Here is a 13030-nt window from a genome sequence, read left to right on the forward strand (position 1 = left end):
CATTTAAAAAAGGGGGTAGGGGGGGCAGAAAATGAAGAAAACTTTTTTAAAACCTGTCATTGTTGAATGCATGTCATACTGAAATTTGGTATAAAAAAATTGACAAGTGTCATTGCTGTCACTGGATTGTTTCTCTCATTTCTAGGACATTAATAGACTGGAATAAGTTGTATACTTCATGCTGCAACAAGTTTATAAATAGTAAAGTAAATAAATAGTAAGTAAATAGTATAGTAAATAGTAGCTATGTATTCATTAATATATTTATCTCTTATTTACAACATAGTAACAAATCATTTATAAAGCATGAGTGAATAATCAGTTAACACTATTACAATGTACATGTATGCAGGATTGTATGTCTTTTTTTAATCCATCATCTGAAAACACAGACGGGTCAAACAGCTCGCAAAATTGACTGATGCAAAAAACGCAGAAAATGTAACCTGTTCCGAAAACTTTAATGACGGACGAAAGTTTCAGAGTGTGTAAACGCGAGGGACACAACATGAGCTCATATTTATTTTAAAGCATGCGGCAATCGGATGGAAAATAGTGTGCAAAAGCCTTAACTCTGAATTTTACCAGCATCAGCTAATGTTTTACAAACGACTTACAGACATTTGTATTCCTTCAGATATAAATGTAGGACTAATATGAGTACTAATGATGGCTTAATCAGATTTGAACATCTATAATATAATATAGTGTAATATATTATAATGAGTAATTGTTTAATTAATAATTTATTAACTGCTTTTAAATGGTTTTTAGGTTACTTATTATAGTGTTACCAACATACTGCATATCACAGGAAAAGAAAATCATATTCTGTATAATGTCTCTCTAGTTAGACATGAAATGGTCAACTCGATATAAGATTGTTTGTGCCTGACTATCAAGCCTTTGCACCTCAGCCTCTCATGGCTTTATCAAAGAGAAACACATATAGATTCTGATGTTTAACTGATTGTAGGCCAGAGTTGATGTTCTCAGTCTTGTTTAACGAGGACACTATGTGGAACCTGATTTTGTAGAAATGGATTGAATCAAAGACTGTAAGAAATCAAAACCACTTGAAGATAAATATTTTGTCTATAAAATATTTTATTGTATAGAAAGCAATCAGCAAAAGGAGAAAAAAGCCTATAACACTAAATACTTTGCATTCAATACATCATATATGAGACATCATATTAAAACAGACATGAAAATTATAATAAAAACATACAGTAGAAAGATTTATCCAAGGAATTATTTTTGCCATTTACTATTCTTTTTAACTAATTCTAATGATAGAAATGGAGGAGAACTGAATAAAGCTATAATAATAATAATAATAATAATAATAATAATAATAATAATAATAATAATAATAATAATAATAATAATAGATTGGATTTATATAGCACCTTTCAAGACACTCAAAGCGTTTCACATATCAGGGAAGGGAACTCAACTCATCCACCACCGATGCATAGCACCCACTTGGGTGATGCATGGCAGCCAGTTTGCACCAGAACGCTCACCACACATCAGCTATCACGGTGGAGAGTTGAGGACTGAATGTGGCAGTTAAGTAAGGAGGGATGATTAGGTGGCCATGATTGAAGGAAGGCCTGTTTGGGGAATTTTGCCAGGATACCGGGGTTACACTAACCTCTTGTGAAGAGTGCCGATGGGATGAGATGAAGATGGTAATATAGTTCATGGGTTACCATGGGGTAGATTCTGCTGTGTTTTATTATTATTATTATTATTATTATTATTATTATTATTACCTGTATAGGTTTTTGGGTCACGAAGCCCATAGGCCTTTGTCCGGTGAACACGCAAATTTCCGGGCCCTACTGTGCGGCACGTGGGGGCGTGAAAAATCAGGGGGTGGACTTTACATGTCTTCTGGGCCCCCCTCTGCGAGTGGACACCACTTGTTTGCCCATCAGTCCTACAGATAACCCACAATGATTTTTTGTCATTTTCATGCCATTTTCTTGCAGTTCAAGCATGTTCCACAGTGTGGCACAGTCCCACATTACCCAATGGAAAATATGGTCCGTGCACACCGTGTGCACGTGTAGCACTTATGCTGGAATAAGTGTAAATAGGAGACATATATAATCAAGTATACAGTAGAGTATGGACTAGTTCCAGGTTTGACTATGGAGCTGGTGGAAGAGTAATGAACACACCGACACAGAACTGCAAGAACCGGTTTGTATTAGATCAACAAAATGAAAATGCATATGTAACCATGCAAAGAAGCCAGTTACATAAATTGACAACGCCACCTTGGGAATTTCACCCAAAGAGTTAAACCAAAGTTCAGTTTTACCCTTAAATGAAAAGCAGAGGCAAGATGTTCCAAGTATAACAAGGGTACATGTTTATTTAATGCACAAAGTCCAAGTTAAAAGGTTAACATGCTAAAAGGCTGGTTGTTTATAAATTAAAAACACATTTAGATAGTTCTAAATGGGAGCTGCTCAACGACCAGGAGGAGGGGTTAAGAGTCCCCAGAGAGGGAGCTAAAAGCTAAAATGCGATCCCAAATTAAGACTAGGTGGGGATACACTACAAACAGCACGGCAAACCAAAAACACAAACCCACAGATAACTAGGAACACGGGGATTCACACACTCAGCCCCTCTCAATGGGACAATTTCTCCACTCCTGGCCGGGACAACCTGCAGTCAGAACGTAACAATTAAAAACAGGCAGTGGTATAACAGAAAGTGAAATAGTACAACAAAATAAATAAAACAATAAAGAAAGGGCAAAACAGCAGCTGGCCGCTACTGTAAAGAGACAGGCGAAACACAAGTATTAATACATATATCTATATGTTCTGTGACAAATACCTCTATGAACATTTTACCTTCACAGAGAATAAAGCTCTTGGGATTCTCAAGCTGTGATGAATGTTCTAGGCCGCATGTTCACTTCTGCCTACAAACAGTCATGGTTAGACAGTAACAGTGGAAATAACCAGGAAGTACCTGCATACAAGTCACCCAACATACAACCTTACTCACATAGTGTCAGCAACCAAGCTCCAAGCAACCATTTCCAGGGAAAACCAAAGAGTGTGGGATAAGGACAGCTCAGCCCCACAAGACACAGTATTTATTGAGGTGCACCTAATTATCTAAGCAGCAGCACCTGGGCCTGGATGGGTGTAAATCACTAGGGAGGGAACCTGACTACAACATGGGCCAGCCCTCTAAGTTAGCCTGGCTACACATAACAAAAAACACTTGAAAATAAATCAAGAAAAACAACAAATAAAGTAAATATAAAGAGGCCTTTTAGATAAAAAGAGTGGGTTTACACCTTCTGTAAAGTAGCACTACTAGTGGTGATTTCCGTTCAGTCCATTAATGTTCAAATCAATTCATTGAGTCAAATAATCACATTTCTATTCATTTCATTCCCATCTTCTTCCCCGTCATAAATACTATGCAATTGCACAATCCCATAAAGCCTTCAATTCAGTTCACACTATAAAGTGACTATTGTGACTAAAGTGCTTCAAGTTTGACAATTGTTATGACAATAATTGCACAACCCATATGACCTGTGTGCAATGAGGGAGAAGGGGAGAGAAAAAATGAGTAAAGACTAGTGTGTAAAGTTCTACCACCCAAGGGGAATGGGGCCTATGGTAGGAGTGAGTTAGGCTTGAGGCCTGCCCAGAGTTCAAGGTTCTTCTGGTTTAGCTCGCCATCCATTTAGCTCCAGCTATGAAGCCCATCCAGTATTCGCATGCACGGTTTCCTCCACAACAGCAGCAGTTCCTCAGATCAGACACTGTTGAGTGATGGCTTGATTACAATTTGCATATATAGTGAAGGCTGTAGTTGGCATGGTAGCTTAGCATTTATCTTGGCATGTAGCTTAGCATTTATCATTGCTGGTTTTAGCAATGATGGCAGAAGATTTCCATGCTTTCTGTAATGAGGATGCACTCACCCATGTGGTGTAAAAAGCAGTGTTGCATCCAGTTTCCAATATTCAGGTTCCAAATGTCCAATGTCAGTCAACGTGAACATGAGTCAAGGTTTGTGGCCTGCTTGCATCAAGGTGTGGGGTCTGCTCTCAGCAGGTGTGAGTGAGAGAGTGAGGCAGTGATTTCCTCTTCCCAGACCAAGAAAAGGGGGCGGGTGCAGGACTGAAGAGCCTGCAGCCGATTGGCTCAGGTGTTTGAGTTGACAGTTTTGCTTGTCCAATCATTATACAGGACTGTGGATAGGTGAGTGTGTATATGGCAGAATGTTCAATTCACCTGTGTTACACACGTCCCACATTACCCAATGGAAAATATGGTCCCTGCACACCGGAAGGAAACCATGTGATTGATGTGGCTGAAGATTACCCTCAATAGACTAGATGCACAAAATGAGTTCAGCTGCAGTACTTAATTGAAGCTGCACGTGGGGTTCCGTCTCGCTACTTGGGGGCGGGGCAGTGTAGGCTACTCAGAACAATCAAGGTGTAACTAGAGAACCCATAGTACATTGTCAAAGAGTTGTTTTCGTGCTATTTTCAATTACTGATTTTTACAGAATTGTGGTAAATGACACAAAGGTGACTTTGACAGAAGCGGACACAGCTTTAAGGCCATAACATTGCAGTGGATGCATAGAATGACTAAAGTTTTTGCACGTGTGTTCAGCCGGAGGTCCTGAACTAGTGTAGCGAATATCGCCTCATTCCGTTAAGCCATGCCAAAATGAGAGCCAATCAGGGTCGCTCAGAAGGCCGGGGTACAGCTAATTTGTCATAACATTGCAGCGGATGGATAGAATGACAAAAAAATTTGCACGTGTGTTCAGCCGGAGGTCCTGAACTAGTGTAGCGAATATCGCCTCATTCTGTTAAGCCATGCCAAGATGAGAGCCAATCAGGGTCGCTCAGAAGGCCGGGGAACAGCTAATTTGCCATAACATTGATGCGGATGGAGAGAATGACTAAATTCTTTGCACGTGTGTTCAGCCGGAGGTCCTGAACTACAATGATAACCTTAAATGGAAGTGGGCGAGGCCAAGGGGCGTCACCCCCCACCCTTCTGAGATCAATTTAGATAGTAAGTAGCCCTGGTGGCATGTGGGGACCTCAGGACGACATCCTGAGGGACTGTTTTGACCAAGTAGCATGGGAGGAGTTCAGAGCGGCAGGAGACCTGGGCGCGTACGCAGAGACGGTGTCATGCTTCATTAAGAAGTGTACCAACGACATAGTCCCCACAAAGAAAGTAAAAATAATGCCAAACCAAAAGCCCTGGATCAACAGCGAGGTCAGGGCTGCCCTACACGCCAGGACCACCACCTTCAGTTCAGGCACACCAGAACAATACAAGCAGGCACAATATGCCCTCCGGACCGCTATTAAAAAAGCACAGAGAGACTATGGAAGGCAGCTGGAGTCAAAACTGGACACCAACAACCCCAGACACCTGTGGAAAGGCCTCCATGCTGCTACAGACTTCAAAGAGGTGAAACGACAGAACCCCAGCACATCACCCACCCTACCGGACGAACTCAACGCGTTCTACGCTAGGTTCGACCCCTCTGGCAGAGCGCCTCCCATCCCCCCTCTCCCAGCCCTCTCCCACTCCCTCCCCCCCATCACCTCCCACCCTCTCCTCCCCCCCACCCTCCCCTCCCCCCCACCACCACCCCCCCTCTCCGCCCCCCCCTGCCACCTCCCTCCCCCCATCACCCCCCCCTCCTCCCCTGCCACCCCTCCCCCCTCATCACGAGTTTGGTGTCATTTGGAATAACTTTGGTTTTTTGGAAAAAAAAAAAAAAAGACGGATGTCGGATGCAACAATTCAGTAAAAATCAGTAATTGAAGCTAGCCCTTTCAAAGTTGCTGGACACGTAGGAGACAGTCTAAAGCCTACTCTCAGCAAAGGGTAGGCTAATCGGAGCTACGCTGAGCGAGCTGTGGTCCCGCAGAGTTGAAAAAAATAAGAAAACGCACGAAATTACGAAATCCTGCAAAATTTACATCTCTTTTTGGGCCAGGGACACAGTTCCACTCAACCTTGAGCCGAAATTTTGGCTACAGTGTATGTTGACAACCCCTAGTACATGCTCAAACCGTCATTTTGGTTGTAGCTTCAATTACTGAATTTTAGTGAATATAAAGATACGACATTTTTTTTGTAAAGAAAAAAAGTTCCGTTTTGACCTCCCATTTTTTGTGGGCTGAAAGAGGAGTGTGAGAGGAGTTCCCACAAAAAAAATTACACCTTGAAGTTACTTCCCCTAGGAGTTATTCAGGTTTGATTTTTTTTTTTTTTTTTTCAAAAATTTTTTTTTCAAATTTTTTTTTTTTTTTTTTTATAGCCATGTAGGTACTCTAAGGACTCCATTTTTGGCGAGGAGCCCGAAAACCGACTTCATTTTGGCCAAAAAGCAAGGGAAATGGCCGAAACGCGACTTCCGATTTTTAGGGGGCGTTTTGACCTCCCATTTTTTGTCGGCGGGAAGAGGGGTGTGAGAGGAGTTCCCCCAAGAAAGGACAGCCTTCTAGTCCTTTTACTTTAGGAGTTATTAGCACCCCTATTTTCAACATTTTTAAACGATTGGACCGCCCCCCTGCCTAGGGGGAGGGGACTTTGGCTAATCTTTTCTCAGGATCTACTCTCCTATAGGAGGGCTACATGCTCCAATTGAAATTATAGCTCCAGGTGGTCCAGGGGAGTTAATTGACAACCCTAGCTGAAATTTGCACTAGGTTGTTAGGGTTGTAGACCGTTCACCCATGTTGAAGGGCTAAGTTGGAACTAGGGTTAGGAAGTTAGACATGTAGTCTTATGTAGTTTTATGCGCTGGTCCCGAATATGGGCGGGGCTTCCGCCGGAAGTGACCGGAAGTGGGTGTAAATAGGCTTTGAACATGGCATTTTGGCCAACCCTAGGCTGTTTTGCATATGGGTTGTTGGGGGGGTGTCATATGAGCATGAATTGGGTTGATTGGAGTCGTTTGGTGAAACGGCTAAGAGACTTTTTTTTTTTTTTTGTATGGGAAAAGTACTTGGTGTTTTTTTTTTTTTGTTTTTTTTTTTTTTTTGCTAATGCTAAGCTAACTTTTTTTTATCTTTTTTTTTATGCTAAGGTAATGCTAAGCTAACATGCTAGCAACTTCCCGCACACTCCCGCCGGACCACGACCCGCTACAATTTGCATACCGCCCCAACAGGAGCACAGCGGATGCAGTAGCACACGTGCTCCACACCATTCTTACACCTATGTAAGAATGCTGTTCGTGGACTACAGCTCAGCATTCAACACCATAGTACCCTCCAGGCTGGTAAGCAAACTCAGGGATCTGGGACTAAACACGGCAATGTGCGACTGGATCCTGGATTTCCTAACAGACCGCCGCCAGGTGGTGAGGGTGGGCAACCTCACCTCCTCCCCACTGACCATCAGCATAGGAGCGCCCCAGGGGTGCGTCTCCAGCCCCTTCTGGTACGACCTCTACACCCACGACTGCGTGGCGACTCAAACTTCAAACTCCATTGTGAAGTTTGCAGACGACACAGCAGTCGTGGGGCTGATCTCAGGGGACGACGAGACGGCCTACAGAGAGGAGGTGAGGGTCCTGGAACAATGGTGCCAGGACAACCACCTCTCTCTGAACGTCTCCAAGACCAAGGAGATAATTGTGGACTACAGGAGAGGGGGGGGCGCACACCCCCCAATCACCATCAACGGCGCAGTGGTGGAAAGGGTGGACAGCTTCAAGTACCTGGGAGTCAACATCCACCAGGACCTGACCTGGGCCGGCCACACCGCCACTGTTGTCAAAAAGGCCCAACAGCGAATACACGGACTCAGGCGCCTGAAGAAATTTGGGCTAAGGAAAGAAATCCTCAGGGACTTCTACAGAGGCACCATTGCAAGCCTGCTGACTGGCTGCTTCACCGCCTGGTACGGGAACTGTACCGCCATGGACCGCAGGGCGCTACGGAGGGTGAGGCACGCGGCCCAGCACGTAACAGGAGATGAGTTGCCAGATCTGCATGAACTGTATAACCAGCGGTGCCTCAGGAGGTCCCTGAAGATCATCAAAGACACAAACCATCCCCACAACAGCCTGTTCTCCCTGCTACCCTCAGGGAGGAGATACAGGGTTCCAAAAGCACGCACAAATCGCTTGAGGAACAGTTTCTTCCCGCAGGCCACGAGACTCCTTAACATACACAAATAGTGTAGTAGTCGTACCGTACCGTACTGCAGCTGCTACCATTATGTATGCCTAATGTTTAATTGTATGTTTAATAAGGTACATGCTATTTGCACCTGTATGTCAAATACGTCGAATTTAAAATGTCTGAACACGTCCAACGTATGCACAATGCCTAATGTTAATTGTATGTTTAAACATGCTATTTGCACCTGCATGTCAAATACGTCGAATTTAAAATGTCTGAACACGTCTAACGTATGCACATGACATGTGCACCTATGTGCAATGAATAAGCCACTGACTTGTCTTATCGCTATTCTGCCTTATTGCCTATTGCTGCTTAGTATTGCTTATTGATGCCTATTTCTTATTGCCTATTGCTCATTGCTTGTTGCCTATTTGTACTATGTCATAAACGGAGTCCACAGCACAAGAATTTCACACGTGATACTTGTACCATGGAGTGACAATAAAAATCTAGAATCTTGAATGTGGGCGGGGCCAAGGGCCACATGTGTGGGCTAGAAGGCTGACACTTGGTGGTCGTAGAGTAGCAGGGGGTGCCACAAACATACCAAAAGATCAGCCTTCTAGCCCTCACCTCTCTTGAGAAACAGACGTGTTCACCCTGCATATGTTGGTGTACACCGCGCATGCTTTATCATGTAATATGTAAAAGCTTATATCTCAAAAACGACTCAGGCTAGGAGGCTGAGATTTCAACTGCAGCCTCTCCTTATTATACAGGACCAGCCCTGTGAGTAGCAGGAGGATTGGAAGAAGTTGGATTTTTTGCCTTCGGCAGCTGAGAGCTGGTTTCTAGATTTTGGTCCAAAATTCAAATTGCTCCTATTGACTGGAAACTCAGCACACTAATAGAGCACCGTGGTGGTATTAACATACTTTGGTATCAGCCTCCTAACCTGAGTCGTTTTTGAGATATAAGCTTTTACATATTACATGATAAAGCATGCGCGGTGTACACCAACATAGGCCGGGTGCACACGGCTGTTTCTCAAGAAATGTGTGGGCTAGAAGGCTGACACTTGGTGGTCATAGAGTAGCAGGGGGTGCCACAAACATACCAAAAGATCAGCCTTCTAGCCCTCACCTCTCTTGAGAAACAGCCGTGTTCACCCTGCATATGTTGGTGTACACCGCGCATGCTTTACCATGTAATATGTAAAAGCTTATATCTCAAAAACGACTCAGGCTAGGAGGCTGAGATTTCAACTGCAGTCTCTCCTTATTATACAGGACCAGCCCTGTGAGTAGCAGGAGGATTGGAAGAAGTTGGATTTTTTGCCTTCGGCAGCTGAGAGCTGGTTTCCAGATTTTGGTCCAAAATTCAAATTGCTCCTATTGACTGGAAACTCAGCACACTAATAGAGCACCGTGGTGGTATTAACATACTTTGGTATCAGCCTCCTAACCTGAGTCGTTTTTGAGATATAAGCTTTTACATATTACATGATAAAGCATGCGCGGTGTACACCAACATAGGCCGGGTGCACACGGCTGTTTCTCAAGAAATGTGTGGGCTAGAAGGCTGACACTTGGTGGTCATAGAGTAGCAGGGGGTGCCACAAACATACCAAAAGATCAGCCTTCTAGCCCTCACCTCTCTTGAGAAACAGCCGTGTTCACCCTGCATATGTTGGTGTACACCGCGCATGCTTTACCATGTAATATGTAAAAGCTTATATCTCAAAAACGACTCAGGCTAGGAGGCTGAGATTTCAACTGCAGCCTCTCCTTATTATACAGGACCAGCCCTGTGAGTAGCAGGAGGATTGGAAGAAGTTGGATTTTTTGCCTTCGGCAGCTGAGAGCTGGTTTCCAGATTTTGGTCCAAAATTCAAATTGCTCCTATTGACTGGAAACTCAGCACACTAATAGAGCACCGTGGTGGTATTAACATACTTTGGTATCAGCCTCCTAACCTGAGTCGTTTTTGAGATATAAGCTTTTACATATTACATGATAAAGCATGCGCGGTGTACACCAACATAGGCCGGGTGCACACGGCTGTTTCTCAAGAAATGTGTGGGCTAGAAGGCTGACACTTGGTGGTCATAGAGTAGCAGGGGGTGCCACAAACATACCAAAAGATCAGCCTTCTAGCCCTCACCTCTCTTGAGAAACAGCCGTGTTCACCCTGCATATGTTGGTGTACACCGCGCATGCTTTACCATGTAATATGTAAAAGCTTATATCTAAAAGACGACTCAGGCTAGGAGGCTGAGATTTCAACTGCAGCCTCTCCTTATTATACAGGACCAGCCCTGTGAGTAGCAGGAGGATTGGAAGAAGTTGGATTTTTTGCCTTCGGCAGCTGAGAGCTGGTTTCCAGATTTTGGTCCAAAATTCAAATTGCTCCTATTGACTGGAAACTCAGCACACTAATAGAGCACCGTGGTGGTATTAACATACTTTGGTATCAGCCTCCTAACCTGAGTCGTTTTTGAGATATAAGCTTTTACATATTACATGATAAAGCATGCGCGGTGTACACCAACATAGGCCGGGTGCACACGGCTGTTTCTCAAGAAATGTGTGGGCTAGAAGGCTGACACTTGGTGGTCATAGAGTAGCAGGGGGTGCCACAAACATACCAAAAGATCAGCCTTCTAGCCCTCACCTCTCTTGAGAAACAGCCGTGTTCACCCTGCATATGTTGGTGTACACCGCGCATGCTTTACCATGTAATATGTAAAAGCTTATATCTCAAAAACGACTCAGGCTAGGAGGCTGAGATTTCAACTGCAGCCTCTCCTTATTATACAGGACCAGCCCTGTGAGTAGCAGGAGGATTGGAAGAAGTTGGATTTTTTGCCTTCGGCAGCTGAGAGCTGGTTTCCAGATTTTGGTCCAAAATTCAAATTGCTCCTATTGACTGGAAACTCAGCACACTAATAGAGCACCGTGGTGGTATTAACATACTTTGGTATCAGCCTCCTAACCTGAGTCGTTTTTGAGATATAAGCTTTTACATATTACATGATAAAGCATGCGCGGTGTACACCAACATAGGCCGGGTGCACACGGCTGTTTCTCAAGAAATGTGTGGGCTAGAAGGCTGACACTTGGTGGTCATAGAGTAGCAGGGGGTGCCACAAACATACCAAAAGATCAGCCTTCTAGCCCTCACCTCTCTTGAGAAACAGCCGTGTTCACCCTGCATATGTTGGTGTACACCGCGCATGCTTTACCATGTAATATGTAAAAGCTTATATCTAAAAGACGACTCAGGCTAGGAGGCTGAGATTTCAACTGCAGCCTCTCCTTATTATACAGGACCAGCCCTGTGAGTAGCAGGAGGATTGGAAGAAGTTGGATTTTTTGCCTTCGGCAGCTGAGAGCTGGTTTCCAGATTTTGGTCCAAAATTCAAATTGCTCCTATTGACTGGAAACTCAGCACACTAATAGAGCACCGTGGTGGTATTAACATACTTTGGTATCAGCCTCCTAACCTGAGTCGTTTTTGAGATATAAGCTTTTACATATTACATGATAAAGCATGCGCGGTGTACACCAACATAGGCCGGGTGCACACGGCTGTTTCTCAAGAAATGTGTGGGCTAGAAGGCTGACACTTGGTGGTCATAGAGTAGCAGGGGGTGCCACAAACATACCAAAAGATCAGCCTTCTAGCCCTCACCTCTCTTGAGAAACAGCCGTGTTCACCCTGCATATGTTGGTGTACACCGCGCATGCTTTACCATGTAATATGTAAAAGCTTATATCTCAAAAACGACTCAGGCTAGGAGGCTGAGATTTCAACTGCAGCCTCTCCTTATTATACAGGACCAGCCCTGTGAGTAGCAGGAGGATTGGAAGAAGTTGGATTTTTTGCCTTCGGCAGCTGAGAGCTGGTTTCCAGATTTTGGTCCAAAATTCAAATTGCTCCTATTGACTGGAAACTCAGCACACTAATAGAGCACCGTGGTGGTATTAACATACTTTGGTATCAGCCTCCTAACCTGAGTCGTTTTTGAGATATAAGCTTTTACATATTACATGATAAAGCATGCGCGGTGTACACCAACATAGGCCGGGTGCACACGGCTGTTTCTCAAGAAATGTGTGGGCTAGAAGGCTGACACTTGGTGGTCATAGAGTAGCAGGGGGTGCCACAAACATACCAAAAGATCAGCCTTCTAGCCCTCACCTCTCTTGAGAAACAGCCGTGTTCACCCTGCATATGTTGGTGTACACCGCGCATGCTTTACCATGTAATATGTAAAAGCTTATATCTAAAAGACGACTCAGGCTAGGAGGCTGAGATTTCAACTGCAGCCTCTCCTTATTATACAGGACCAGCCCTGTGAGTAGCAGGAGGATTGGAAGAAGTTGGATTTTTTGCCTTCGGCAGCTGAGAGCTGGTTTCCAGATTTTGGTCCAAAATTCAAATTGCTCCTATTGACTGGAAACTCAGCACACTAATAGAGCACCGTGGTGGTATTAACATACTTTGGTATCAGCCTCCTAACCTGAGTCGTTTTTGAGATATAAGCTTTTACATATTACATGATAAAGCATGCGCGGTGTACACCAACATAGGCCGGGTGCACACGGCTGTTTCTCAAGAAATGTGTGGGCTAGAAGGCTGACACTTGGTGGTCATAGAGTAGCAGGGGGTGCCACAAACATACCAAAAGATCAGCCTTCTAGCCCTCACCTCTCTTGAGAAACAGCCGTGTTCACCCTGCATATGTTGGTGTACACCGCGCATGCTTTACCATGTAATATGTAAAAGCTTATATCTAAAAAACGACTCAGGCTAGGAGGCTGAGATTTCAACTGCAGCCTCTCCTTATTATACAGG

This window comes from Poromitra crassiceps (genome assembly GCF_964638095.1).
Source record: "Poromitra crassiceps genome assembly, chromosome: 9".
Taxonomy (NCBI): Eukaryota; Metazoa; Chordata; class Actinopteri; order Beryciformes; family Melamphaidae; genus Poromitra; species Poromitra crassiceps.